Raw genomic sequence first — 15,384 nt, 5'->3', positions numbered from 1 at the left:
GTCTCTAATAATTCATCTGTCCGTTGGAACAGTTTCATAATCCAAAATATTCAGTGGCCTCAATTTGGAGCTCTTTGTTTTCTCTCATCCATTCTGCACATATTTTTGGATTGCAATGAACATGTGTAAAACAGTACTGTATTTGGAAAAAGTAATGATAGGAACATGGGCCAAAATTTTGAGTGGCAAAATAGGTTAGGATTAAAATGCATGGTCGGTTTAAAATAGCCGGCACGGTGGACACTGGTTAGCAGATCTGCCTCACAGTTCTGAGGGCCCGGGTTCAAATCCGACCTCGCCTGTGTGGAGTTTGCATGTTCTCCCGTGCCTGCGTGGGTTTTCTCCGGGTACTGCGGTTTCCTCCCACATCCCAAAAACATGCATGGTAGGTTAATTGAAGACTCTAAATTGCCCGTAGGTGTGAATATGAGTGCGAATGGTTGTTTGTTTCGACGTGACCTGCGATCGGCTGGCGGCCAGTTCAGGGTGTTCCCCGCCTCCCGCCGGAATATAGCTGGGATAGGCGGTAAAGAAAATGGATGGATCAATGGATGGTTTCAAATAACATTTTGATTTGACCTTCGACCAATCCTACCTCAGTCATCATGTGTGTTTTGACATACAAGAATAAGGAGATCAACAATTGGAAATAATGTACCCAGCTAGTTGGGCAATTCTAAATTGTATATCCTTGCAAATCTAATGTTCTAACACAGAACTACACTTGAGTTGAGCAATGAAGTAATTACTGATTTACTGATCTGACATTTGACCTGAGGTACTTTGGCCATCCTGTGTCACATAGAAAGAAAAATCTAATGAAAAATCTTTAAAAAAAAAAAAAAAAATCTTTTAGAACAGTATTAGCATTACTGATCAGTCAATTAATTGTTCAGAAATGTGGCTTGTATGAATTTATAGTGTTTTGAAGCTTGGCTACAGTCAGCAGAAAATTGTTGATTCAATCTCCACGAGTTTGTGGCCTGGAGAAGAACAACCTCCTTGCACTTCCCACTCGCTGCCTGACTACTGTTTGTGAGCAACAGGTTTGCGGCATTACTGCCTGAGGGAACCCTCCCACGCACTCTTCCAGGCAATCGAGAAGCTGCCATCAGGACGGAGGCTATCGTGTCCTGCCTTTAGGACCCAGAGGAGGGGATGCACCGTTGTCCTCCAACTGGACTCTCAGAACTCTGACCTCTAGGACCCACATTTTACACATTTACTTATTAATTTCATAATTTATTTATGTTGTTGTTGGAAACTTGTGGAAATAACTGTTCTGCTCTCTGCTCCTTTAATTAAAGACATTTCTCTGAATCTAAATCCGAACCTGAATTCAAACATGATGTCAGCTATATCAGTGATTCCCAACAATGGCGCCATAGCACATTAGTGCGCCGTGAGAGATCTTCAACAGAAAATGATTTAATTTCACTTCATCTGTCCGAAGATTATGATATATTAATTACAAATATATCTTTAATAATTCAGCTATGCCAGCGACATAAAGTGATAGGCAGAACAATTCAATGCTCTTCCATTATGGTAGCAGGTACAATAAATACGGTGGCACTGAGCTGCAAAACCCAACAGCAAATAACTAAACACAACTGCAAATGGAAAAAAAATGACAGCAAATAACTAAGCACAACAACAAATAACTGAACAAAGCAGCAAATCAAAAAACATAAAAACAAACAACTCATCACAACAGCAAATAACTACACAACTGCAAATGGAAAAAAAATAACAGCAAATAACTAATCACAACAACAAAGAACCAAACACAACAGCAAATGAAAAAAATCACAACAGCAGATAATCACAATAACAAATAACTATTCTAAACACAAAAGCAAATTAAAAAAACCCAGAAACTAACTAACCACAACAACAGATCAAAAAACACAACAGCAAATCACAAAACAAAATGAAATTAAGCTACTGGAAGAGCTAGGTACTGGTGGGGGAGATAAGAATTGCTGATTGGATGAGATGGAGGACTTGACTGGAACCTTCGACGTTTGAAGTTATTCCGCGTCTGGCATGGTTGTTGAAATGATCGTTTGCAGTGATCCAAATGTAGCATTTTGACTGGCGAAAAACCCCGCAGGCACGGGGAGAACATGCAAACTCCACACAGGCGGGGCCGGGGATTGAACCCCTGTCCTCAGAACTGTGATGCAGGCGCTCTAACCAGTCATCCGCCGTGCCGCACCTTGTGACATATTATCTCCAATTAATATTCAAGCACCATCCCACTTCGTGGTGGCCACACACCCACTCATCTCAGGAAAAATTACTGAGTGACAACGCACTGCATCTTGTGCAAAGCTAAAAACTTTGCATCACCTGCCAAACTCATACGAGTGAAGCGATAAATGGCTTCGATTCATTTTTGGAGGAATTCTTAAGCACTTCAGAACCAGAATTGTGCTGTATTCAGGCCCATTTTGTGGAGGATGATTTCATAAACTTGAGCTTTCACAAACTGCTCTATACTGTATACAAAGAGCATACATCGATTGTTTTACAACAATACTTCACTATATTTAGCATGTATAATGTAACTGTGGATTAAATAGCGAAGCTTGCGGTCAATGTCACTAAAACGTGCACAAGCGATGTGCTGTTTACAACCTCTCAAAATATCCTCCTCTTTGATTTTCACCCACGTGCCCTCCTCTGCGAGGTTGTGAGTTGCCAACTGCTATTTCCGCTCAAGTTCCCTAATAGTAGGCGAACAATCCAAAATTCTGCTTCACAATGACGGTAAGACACCATATTGAAGGATCCGTCGGTATGAATGCCTGGCTGCCGAGATATCGCCAACGGCCAATCAGAGCAAAACTGTTTTACATATTTAAATTCAGAAGATGAGCGATCCAATCAGAGCAAAGCTTATTTACATGTTGCATATTAATTAACAGGTATTTAGTTACTTTATTTATTGACGTGTTCAACTGCCAGGGAAAAAAAAGACCGATTAGATTAACTTGAAAAAGAGGCATTCTGGCCATTTTCAACCCAAATTATCAAGCAAACTGGATCAAAGGATATCAAAGAAATTTTAAATAAACGTTTGATGGCATGGGACCTTCAGAACCAGTAAACTGCAGTGGCGTGTATGTGAAGGCAATGTTTGCATAACATAAAGCCATCTGAGAAGACGACCATTCGAGATCCATTCGTACAGAGAAGGTTAAGTTCCTAATACAGTACATTGTACTAATCCTCCCATCAACAGGTACTTACATACCATGATATACAATTCCAAATTGTTGTGGTATATATTATTTGCATTAGGTTAAATTAGCACCGTAGAAATATTAGGCCATAAGGAGTCTTTTTCAATAGCTGTTCTCTTCTGAGGGCAGCATTATGATGTAACTGACGGCAACCAAAAAGCACTACATGTCTACTAAGTGTGTATGTAGAAGGGGATGAGCGAGAGGGAGTGAGTAACGGAGGGAGGGAGAGAGAGAGAGGTGGAGTTGTGAGACAGCTGTTGAGCTCGGAGAGATTAAAAACCATCTCGGTATTCACAATCCCTGGCTTCCAGCATCCGCCACCTCTCCCTCTCTGAGCCCAACCGCCCGCAACATCATCATCTCATCCGCCAAAACACCGGGAGCTCTCACGCAATCGACGCATCTACACCCATGAGCAAACACACACAGCATGGAGGCCAAAATAATATTCCGCTGCATCTTTTTGGACTCATTTTCTCAATTGCATGTATTTGATTCATTCGAGGGCTGTTTAAACACTCTCAAACATTTATTTCAGCGTGCAACGCGACCTTGTACGACCTGCTTATATGGTTGTCCTCACACTGTCAGAATACAGTCAGTCCATTCGAGATGGCATATTTACAAAACCAATTATTAGTTTGCATGAGTGCACTTAAGCACCCTCAGAGGGCAAAGTCCAAAGCATCAGGTTTAGCACTCCCCTTCATGAAAACAGTTTAGCCACAGGTTAGTCAGGCTTAGTGATGAGTCATTGTACAACATCCCTGATCTGAGCGAGTGATGTAACAGCAATGAATGGAGAGGTTAGTGGCTCAGAAGAAAAAAACATTTCCTGCTTTCATAGGATTATATGAGTTGGAAAAGCACGAAGAGTCATGTCAGTAATACTGATGATGGGCTATGTTAATTTGTCTAAAGTTTATGTCGGACGAATTACTGCTCGACATGAATTTATGTGATCAAGCAGCATTCCAGGAAGTACAGTGATCCAGTGACAGGGAATAAATACATAGGATGAGGTGTTTACTGTTACAATACGAAGGAATAAGTCATCTCATCTGCATTTCGACTATAATCCTAAACAATGCTTTCAATTAAATCAATTTATAAATTGCAAACTATTCATGCCTTAGTTGGAAGTCACTACGAAATAGAAAATGGTTGCAAAAAGGAGATGGCAGCCTCTCGTAACACTCTTGTCAGCTTATTAATAACTCACAAATATGAAGGAACCCAATTCAGAAAAAGTTTTACAATTGATAATCAAACTGAATGCGATACCCTTTTCTGGTAAGGCGATTAGTCCAAATCATGAAATGTGTGCTACGATCTTCTGTATATGTTCTTAACCAAACACACGACACCAAAAAAAGGCTTTGTAAATTGTCCAAGCTACAGTATTTAAATTGTTAATTCTGTAATTTTCCATCGCCTACTTAATCCATTGTTAGCATTAGCAGATGCTAATGTATAGCATTACACAACATTTTATCAAGGTAAAAATAGTAATCGCCTAAAAAGTAATTTTTTTTAAATAAACAAAACTTTAAAAAAATAATAATAATAATATATATATTTTTTTTTACTAATCAGAACTATATATTTACTGTTCTATCTATGCCTGTGGTGTATAGTGACAGGCAGAATAATTAAATGCACTTCCACTGGATAGCAATAGGTCCAATAAACCTATGCATCCACCTGTTGCACTTCGTACAACAGAACAAACAAGTCATGATTCCTTGCAAATTATCAGCTTTGTATTCAACTCAACAAGCCCCGGACTTCACACCAAGTACATTTGTGATTAAAGTGAGACAATCATTATTTCAGTATTCATACATTGCTACTTTTATTTTTGTTTGGTGGTTTATCGTGAGTAGGCACGGTGAATGACCTTTGAATGGTTTTCTCCGGGCACTCCGGTTTCCTCCCACATCCCAAAAACATGCACGGTAGATTAATTGAAGACTCTAAATTGCCCGTAGGTGTGAATGTGAGCGCGAATGGCTGTTTGTTTCTATGCGCTCTGCGATTGGCTGGCGACCAGTTCCGGGTGTACCCCGCCTCTCGTCCGAAGATAGCTGGGATGGGTTCCAGCCCGCACGCGACCCGCGTGAGGATAAGCGGTGCAGAAAATGGATGGATGGATGCAAATAACAGCTTCCTCTTCCACCTTTCTCTCTCTCTCTCTCTCTCTCTCTCTCTCTCTCTCTCTCTCTCTCTCTCTCTCTCTCTCTCTCTCTCTCTCTCTCTCCCGATGCTGTTAGCTGTTGACTTTCATGAGAAGTGATTTGATTCGGACATTTGAAACAACAAATCGAAATACACGGACAAAAAGGACATGACAAGTTTTCCCTTTTTAAAATTGAGTGCATTAAATTGCTTCGTTAAAACTGTGCATGGTTGTCCAGGCAGTCAGTTACCAGGGTGACTCAGCACCTTGCTAATGTGTCCTTCCTGACAGGCACAAGCTCTGACACACACACACGCACACACACAGTGTGTGCTTCTGAAGAGCAGAAAGCTTGATGAGTGCTGACAACACACTGTCACCTTTATGTACACACACGCAAACACTCACACACACGCACGCACACACACGCATCAAGCTGTCAGTAGATGAGAACTCTGCAGAGATTGTATTCAACCTGCCCGACGAATTATTTTTACCAGTATTGAGTTTGCAAACTGTCCCTGTAAAGTGAAATCATAGATTTGTTTCTAAATTCATTATACGTTTGAAGATAATTGCTGAAGAGTGCAAAGAACTATACCGGAATGTAGTAATCAATTGTGGGGATATCGTGTTTAACTGAAATGAAAAAAAAAAATATATATATATATATATATATATATATATATATATATATATATATATATATATATAAATATATATATATATATGTATTTTTTATATATATTTATTTTTTATATAAATATTTTGTCACTCATAACAATTAGAAGAAAGTTAATTTGTATGACAGAGTTACAAATTAGTCTATGTACATGTATTTGTAATCATTTAAATCTATCATATTAAATTATGAATATACGGGGCAAGTACCGGATCTGACAGGGCCACCACAACTTGGCTCAAAAAGGCTTAATGTCGGCCCTTCATTGCTGTTATATTTTATATATATTTTATATTTTCCATCAGGTTCAGGAGAACTGACAGTTTTATTGGCTGAAAGTGAAAATATACAGTACAATATATTTATTGTCAGTCATTTCCATCTTTAAAAGTCGGTCAGGAGCCAATTGTTAAAAACTCAACAAATTTATACCAACGTACTTGAAGTCGCCTTGCAACGGTCTCAATAGCTGCTGTTGGCGTTTGTTGATTGAATGCAATAACCTTTGGTAGGAAAAAAATAAAAAATAAAAATGCAAAAAAAAAAAGTTTGAAAAACGGGTGGATTTGAATTCTCCATCATTGTGACATAGTTTTGTCAATGAATAATCCGGTACCAACCCACTTCATGGTTCCTACACACCCGCTCGTCTCAAGAAAAACTAGCTGAGTGAAAAAACGGCTCAGACTTGTGCAAAGCTTGAACTTTGTGTCACCTGCCAAACTCTCTTCTGAAGGAGCCGCTGCAAAGCTACGCAAACACAGTTTAAAAAAGCATACATGTATTGTGTTTTACAACAACTGTAATTATAACGTAACTGCGGATTAAATAGCGATGTCACTAAAATGTGCACAAGTGACGAACACCGCGACATGATTGAGTGGGAGCACAGGACCATCCTCTTTTGTTTTCGCCCCCATCCCCTCTTCTGTGAGGTAGTGAGTTGCCAACTATCAGGTTTTGGGAATTCTGCTACACAATCGTAGTAGGACTCCATATTGAAGGATCCGTCACTATGAATGCTTGGCCGCTGGGATATTGCAAATGGCCAATCAGAGCAAAGCTAATTTACATGTCGAATATTAATGAGAGATCCGTCCGGCAACACCAGGCATATTGCTCACACTGTGTTTATTCAATGTAAACCCAGTTCAAAATAGCAGTCCACAATAGTACATCATCATTCACTGTGTTCTCTTTCTCTGAACAATATGTGGGTTTTATTGTATATATGTATTATTCAAAACCAAAGTCATTATTCAATAAAATCAAAAACAGTAATTTGGTATAAAGTACACTCCAATCTGGCTCACAAAAATGACACATTTATTTACAGAAGGAATTCACATCATTCACTCCTTAAAAGAATGATCTATAATTAGTAGTTTCAAAGAGCATCAAGATCATCTGGTGCTTCGGTCGTTCTGAGCACCAAAGCGGTCGTTTTTATCCTGATTTTCACACTCTGCCGATTAATCTAAGAGAAAAGGTTGAATCAGAATCATCAGGTCTTTGCGGGGACGAAGCACTAAGCGATAATAACGGCACGTTCAGACGGTGAGGTTGTGCAATCTCGTGTTTTCCCACCTACGACTGGGGATTAGAAATTGTCTTTTAAAGACAATGCTCCTATTGTACTGCCTGTCCCTGCCTGATACACTGTTGTACTGAATGAGGGGGCACGTTTCGTGTAGAAGCAACCTACTAAAACAGCCTGAACTGCCTTTGTCTCGAAATACTTAAGAGATAGACCTACTGGCTTTTTATTCACTCACCAGCACATATATGACTCAGCCTCTATGGATGATGGGCACAAATTGTGGGCTGTACCAGCTGTACTCGATGACCCCCAACCGAACTGCCTGCCCGTTTGACTGGTAATCTGAAAGGGATTGAATGTAATCTCACCGATGCCCACAGTGCAAATTATGTATCATCATGTCAAAAGACATGCATTTGCATAGCTCTGAATATCTAACCACAATATCTTATAGTGTGTATTGTAGTTCCCAAAAAGAAATAAAAGCTGCTTTACATTTACATCGCATTTTTTCCACTTTGATCAAAGGTTGTAGTAAAGAAAGAACGAAGAGAATTTCCTCGTTTCTTAGAACCGTTCAGCTCAACCTTAGCTGGAAAAGGAAAGTTATAAATCGAAGTTTGAAACCTACATCTAAAATGAATTATTGTGTTTTCTTTATTTTACTAGTGCTGCTACTTTCAGCAAGGCCTATGTTTTGAAAGGAAAATAATAATATTCATCATAATAAGTGTCCAGTTTACCGTAAAGATTTAACTACAATTGCTATATACCATGTGTCATCATTAAATTGCGTCATGGTTTCCTATCAACAAAAAAGGCTGAACGTTTTACAGAAAATATGGATGGACATAAAATGTCATTGGTGAGAATGAATGCTCAAAGCTTAATGAAAATGTCATGATAATGCTGCCAGTTCATAGTTTGGTTTTGAAAACCAAACCTTAACCTCAATTACGTTTAGGAATATGAACATTCAAGTCGGGTAGTGATTTCACCAACATGACAGTAATCCAGTTCATCGCCATTGGATCTTGCACAGTGGGTCAAAGTATTAAAACAAGGCCCTCCTGTGGGTTTCTTTGTTGTTGTTGTTGTTGTTTTACAGTATACTGTATGTTCTCGCCGTGCTCGTGTGGGTTTTCTCCAACCACTTTAGCTTTCTCCCACATTCCAAAATAACACGAATTAGGTTTATAAAACCATATTCATTGTTCATCAATGTGGATGAGAGTGTGATTTTTTTTTTTGTGCCCTGTGGTTTACTGACTGGCAGCCAGTCCAGGGTGGCCTCTTGCCCAAAGTCAACCGGGATAGGCGACAATGGATGGATGCCTGTTTGAATATGCTTTATGATACACAACCACAAGCATCTTTATGTGTGGTTAGTTCATGCGCGCAATTATCGATGACGAAACATGGTTTCTAGTTCAGTGCAATTGATCATAAAGTTCTCAAATTCACCAGAAACCGTACATGTACTGTGCTGTAGTGGCATTGAATCTTGAGACCACTGGGGAAATATGATCCAACATTCCCTTTGCGTATATGACATACCAAAACTGGTTTTGTATACTCTGTCAATAACCTTAAGTCAGCAATTACTTGACAATAAAGATAAAGAGAGTTGTGTTTAGCCTTTATGGGACACAACACGCATCCTATCAGAATATGTAGATCTTTACAAATAATATTCCTGTGGTTCTTTTTTACACTTGTATCACTGTTGTTTTTAAAATGCTACTTAAAACACGGCCTGTACAAGTCAATCAATGTTTTTGAGACCTTTTGACACTAGAGTGGAGTATTTCTATTTCCATCATTTATGAGGGAAAAAAACTTTCACAAGATTGTGATCAACCTTAACAGGTTCCAATGTAATCTAACGCAAACATTGATTGTACAGTATAGTCACAAAGTCCAAGTTAATTAACATTCCACTCACGTTTGGCACAAATTTCTAGACTTTTACTTCCACACCACATCCTTCTGATGTTGCATTCTCGACCACAGATTGCCTCCTAAAGTCAATGTAATAATGACTAATGCTTTTAAGCGCATTGCTCAAACTCTAACGCAACTTCTTTTTCTGTAGCAGACGAAAGTGAAACCTTGCATCGAATGCACTGTGCATTACTACAGGATGTGGCGCATCATATTGTCACTCACTTTAATAAACCCTCTTATGACCTTTAACTTTGTCAAAAGTGCAATGGTGCTTATGATAAATTTACCAGAAATGTGATGGTTATATCAAAATAAAACATTGGAATAAATGTGAAAGCTGTTTGTTTCAGGAATAAACCACACAACCAAAAATCATTCTTACATTTGTAACCTATTTAGATTACCATGTACAGTAGGTACGGAAAGACCCCCTTAAATTTTTCACTCTTTGTTATATTGCAGCCATTTGTTAAAATAATTTAAAGTTATTTTTCCTCATTAAATCTAAACACAGAACCCCATATTGACAGAAAAAAACCATAAATGTTGCAATTTTTGCTGATTTATTAAAAAAGGAAAACTGAAATATCACACAGCCATAAGTATTCAGACCCTTTTCTGTGACACTCATATTTAACTCGGGTGCTGTCCATTTCTTCTGATCATCCTGGAGATGGTTCTACACCAATGGTACAAAAACATTATGCTGCATTTAAGGTTCCTAAGAGCACAGTGGCCTCCATAATCCTGAAATGGAAGACGTTCGGGACGACCAGAACCCTTCCTAGAGCTGGCCGTCCGGCCAAACTGAGCAATCGGGGGAGAAGAGCCTTGTAAAGAACAACCCAAAGATCACTGTGGCTGAGCTCCAGAGATGCAGTCGGGAGATGGGAGAAAGTTCTAGAAAGTTAACCATCACTGCCGCCCTCCACGAGTCGGGGCTTTATGGCAGCGCAGCGCGACGGAAGCCTCTCCTCAGTGCAAGACACATGGAAGCCCGCATGGAGTTCGCTTAAAAAACACCTGAAGGACTCCAAGATGGTCACGGGAGTGCTGGAACCAATCCCAGCTATCTTCGGGCGAGAGGCGGCATACACCCTGAACCGGTCACCAGCCAATCGCAGGGCACATAGAAACAAACAACCATTCGCACCCACATTCACACCTACGGGCAATTCAGTCTCTCCAATCAACCTACCACGCATGCTTTTGGGAAGTGGGAGGAAGCCGGAGAAAAGCCACGCAGGCACGGGGAGAACATGCAAACTCCACACAGGCGGGGCCGGGATTTGAACCCCGGTCCCCAGAACTGTGAGGCATATGTGCCAGCCGGTCCAGCGTGTCGGCCCAAACTATTTTCTACACTCAAAATATGTGATGAAAGTCATTATCATGTTTGTATCAGAATAATAAAAATGCCCAAATACATCAATTATTCGATTTTTCAGAGGTGAAGAAATCACGTTGCCACAGACTAAAACCGCACATGGACATCTGCTGCAAAATGGCCATTAATGGGTCAATCCAGAAAGGCACTCGACTGCAAGGACTGCATGAGAACATTAGAGAAAATGCTGAAATGTTCCGCCTCTGGCTATGAAATGGTTAACGGAAATGTGTACAACTAACATTGAAAAGGCCGCATTTCACTGTAAACACAATGCACTTTTGCTTTTATTTTATATTTTAATATTTAACAGGCTTCCTGTATTTCATTTTGCATTTTGGCATAAAAATATGATTTAAGAAAAGGAGAACACGAAATAACAATTGGATACAATGTGAATACGGTTAGAAAGTTACCACCTCTGTCTCAAAAAGTCTCAAATTTGTGATATAGAAAAGATGAGACAAAGGGAAATCGTTTCGAAAATTTGTCCACCATTAATGTGACATATAACCTGTACAACTCAATTGAAAATAAATGAAATATTTTCGAGAGGGGCAGTAAAAATAAACAACTGACATGATATCGTTGCACAAATATGCACACCCTCTTATAACTGTGGATGTGGCTGTATTCAGAATTGACCAATCATATTCAAACTCATCTGAAATGGGAGTCAGCAGACACCTGCCACAATTTAAAGTGCCTCTGCTTTACCCCAAATAAAGTGCAGCTCTTTTAGTAGACTTTGACTGACATTGTTTTGCTTTCTACCAGAAGACTGGAGATTTTGCAAACACTGACCGCCATTTAGAATTGTTCATAATTCCCTTCACCTTGACCAAGGCAACAGTCCCAGCTGAAGAAAAAAATGTCCCAACGTTGCCACCACCAGACTTCACTGTACGGATGATAAACAGTGTTGTGCTTCCGCCGAACGTACCTTTTGGGATTATGGCCAAAAGGTTGAACATTAGTTACAGTCAACCATAGCACGTTTTCCCATATGCGTTTGAGGTTTCCAGTGTGTTTTGGCAAAATGTAACCAGGTGTGGATTTTTTTCTTTGTAAGACAAGGCATCGGTCTTGCCACCTTCCCACTTTGGGCAAACATGTGAAGAAGATGGGAAATTGTTGTAACATGTGCTCAACAGCCAGTACTTGCCAGAAATTCCAGTAGCTCCTCTAACGTTCCTCTTGGCCTTTCAGCAGTCTGCTTGTCTTCTGTCTATTGTGCCATATTTGCTCAACTTGATGATGACTGCCTTCACTGTGTTCCATGGTAAATGTAACCCTTAGAAATTATTTTGTACCCTTTTCGTGAGGGATACCTTGGAACAATGAGAGCCCTCCGATGCTGCGGAAGCTCTCTGTGGACCACGGCTTGTGCCATAAGATGTGACAATATGTTTCAAGAAAAGCCTACTCGAACATCTGAAATTAATTCTGGGTTAATCAGAGGTGCCATCACTGATAGTGTAGTGTGCATTCACTGGAGTTGCGTGCAGGCCGCGTGGGGTTCAGTTCCAACTCAGTGCCCGTGTGAATGTGAGTGTGAATGGTTGTCTGCTTCTGCATGTGCCCTGCGACCGACTTGACGATCAATTCAGGGCGTAGTCCGCCTTTCGCCCGAACTCAGCTGGGATAGGCTCCAGCAACCCGCAACCCTGACCAGGATAAGAGAACGGATGGATGGATAATCAGAGGTACTGTAAAGACCCTGTAAAATGTATTTCTAAATACAATTGTACGTTACATATGTTTGAAGATAAGTGCTTAAAATGTGCAAAGACTGAAAACAATGGAGCACTGAATTGTTGAAATATAGCGTTAAAAGTATTTTTCACCATCGCAGCTGTACGGCTTTTTGGGGGCTAAAAACAAGCCCAAGCACGCATTTGGGCTTCTGTGCACATTGTGGCCGTAAGTCGGCCCTCCCCCACCATATAAGCACTGAGCGCCATCATTTCATCAGTGGCTCTCCGGCGCAATTGTGAGTGACTCATAGGCTTTACACGATCAGAATTGTTGGCGCCGATCACCGATCAGCGAGTTTCAAAAAACGATAACCGATCCGATCACATGATGGAGCAATGTGTCTATTTAAATGATATGTTAATTTACTGTATATATTTGTGCACCTAATTGCTCCAAAAAAATATTTTTTTACAATAAATAATATAACTTTGTTCCTCTATTTATGCCAGTGAGGCATAGTGACAGACAGAACAGATGAATGGTCTTCTATTCGATGGCAGGAAGTAAATACAGCAATTCATGTGTCCACCTTTTTATTGCTACTCTGTCATCTAATCAATCCTGCTCCGATTTTATTAATATGTTGAAAATTACTGGGAGTGGAACAATCCTTCCTGGTGGGAATGCTGAAAAAATTGTCAGTCTCTATAGTCCAATAATAGAATACAGACTACAGACACTTGACCACATGCTGTATGAAGAAACATATTTGATTGACAGGTCAAAGTGGAGCAGGGCATTTTTCAGCACATGAGGTGGACACGCAGACAGCGTCCGACAGCCTCAAGAGTGGCTCTATTTTTCATTGTTTTGGATCATTTTATATACTTTTGAGATTGTTCTATGCCTTCAAATTTGGCAGGCCTGTTAACAATACTCTTCTGTTTTTGTCGCTGTACAGGGTCTTTAAACGGTGCCAGATGTGCGGTGACTTCCATTAAACAAGAGTTTGAAACGTGATTGATTAATGTTGAGCAAAAGGGGTGTGTGCACTTGTGCAACCACGTCGTCTCAGTTGTTTATTTTCACGCCCCCCTCAAAGTCAAAGTCACTGCACATTGGAGGAAGTTAAGGAAGAAAATTTGGCCTCATGCGTGTGCATTTCTCCGGCATCCGGCTGTGCGCGTCCTGAAAATAACGCTTCAACACCGCAAGATGAGTTTCCACTCATAAGAAAAAGAACTCCAATTGATCGACGAGAACGTCCGCGATGGTTTCACTCTCGCAATATTAACACGAGAAGGGGGCCAATCTGTGAAATCTCACTACTGTAGAAAGCCATCGAGAAAGAAACACAGAACAATGTGTGGGCCTGTTAACCCTCACACAGACGGACGGAGCGTGCATCATTTTATAACAATAAGCTCTGTTCCTATGGATATAACGCACTCTCTGCATGGTAGGCGCCATAGGGTCCGAAAAGGAGATTTTACATAACCAGGCCTTCCATCCAAGTCTGCCTTCATTCGAAAGAGGCATCGTGTAATAAAGGCAAGACATGAGAAATATAGTCGCACGTCGGCTATTCCACGATTCTTTCAGCTAGCTGGCGTGCACAGACAATTCCACCCCCCCTCCACAAAAAATAGATCACAAGCTCCACGGGCTCGTCCTTTTCAACGTGTGCGAATGCGGCATCACTGTAACAAAGGGGCACGAATGCACGCATCTCCGCAGGAGACAGACGCCAAAACCCACCCACCCACCCGACCCCCCCTCCCCCTATACACGCCCACCATGGGGAAACGTCGCGTGAAACAATTACATATTGCTACTCCGCCGTCTAATGAGCTATAAATAGGCCACATCCGTACCTCCACACTCTGTTGCCATTGATATCACACGCATTTCATCACCCGTTTGCCTTTTACACGCGATGCCATAACAGCGCGAACGGTTTGAATTGGAGAAACAAAATCACTCACGTTTTGCGGGTGCGTCTTGTTTTGCGGTCGCGCGTGTGTGGCTGTCAAGTCGGAGACGGATTAAAATATCTCGCCACCTTTCGCCGCTCGCATAAAACTGGTGCCAGGACTCTGACGTCAGATCCGCCCACAATAGCCGGTTAAGCCAATCAGAAGCAGGGAAGAGAAAAACCTTTTAGCACAATCTGCACGCGTTTCGGGCGCTGTTGCCTTCAGGTGCTATCGTAAAGACAAGCATTCTCCCCAAATTTATGGTAAGGCATGACGTTTGCGTCGGGACCCGTTTTCATAAAATTTTTGTTGAAAGTCAAAATGGCTTGTGATTCATATGGAATTATATTGTTCAAAAAATTCAGATGCAACAATTAAATCCCACTTCATTAGCCTTAAATGGAACATGCCATCAATTAAGAATACGCTACTGTACTGTAAATCGAGGGAGCTGTGAGTTCCCACAAAATGAGCAAGTCACTTACAAAAAGGCAGCTTTGAAACTACAACCTTGACACCAAAATAGAATGGAACCAATTGTATTAAATCCATTAGACCCCCCCCCTCCCCCCGCCTTTTTTTTGTTTTCCAGTGGACTGTATATTGTATATTATATTTTATTTATAACGTGTCCTGTTCAGCTGCATGGCCATGTGGAATGGGCGATTAGGATGCCTTTTGTGCTGGAACAATTTTGCTGTGCAACGGGGTAGTTGGAAAT

At 40.7% G+C, this 15,384-nt stretch overlaps 1 protein-coding gene across 1 annotated transcript in view; it reads right to left on the bottom strand.

Annotated features, from left to right (window-relative positions):
- Positions 1-14,767, bottom strand: part of map4l (microtubule associated protein 4 like) — a 68,993-nt gene extending 54,226 nt beyond the window's left edge. The window contains exon 1 of the mRNA XM_061695271.1: positions 14,673-14,767. The gene's annotated coding sequence lies outside the window, so the exon portion shown is untranslated. The remainder of the gene's footprint in view (positions 1-14,672) is intronic.
- Positions 14,768-15,384: the final 617 nt, after the last annotated feature.

Source organism: Phycodurus eques, chromosome 13 (genome assembly GCF_024500275.1).
Source record: "Phycodurus eques isolate BA_2022a chromosome 13, UOR_Pequ_1.1, whole genome shotgun sequence".
NCBI lineage: Eukaryota > Metazoa > Chordata > Actinopteri > Syngnathiformes > Syngnathidae > Phycodurus > Phycodurus eques.
Note: the sequence above shows the minus strand (reverse complement) of the source record. Positions and strands in the feature narration are given on the sequence as shown.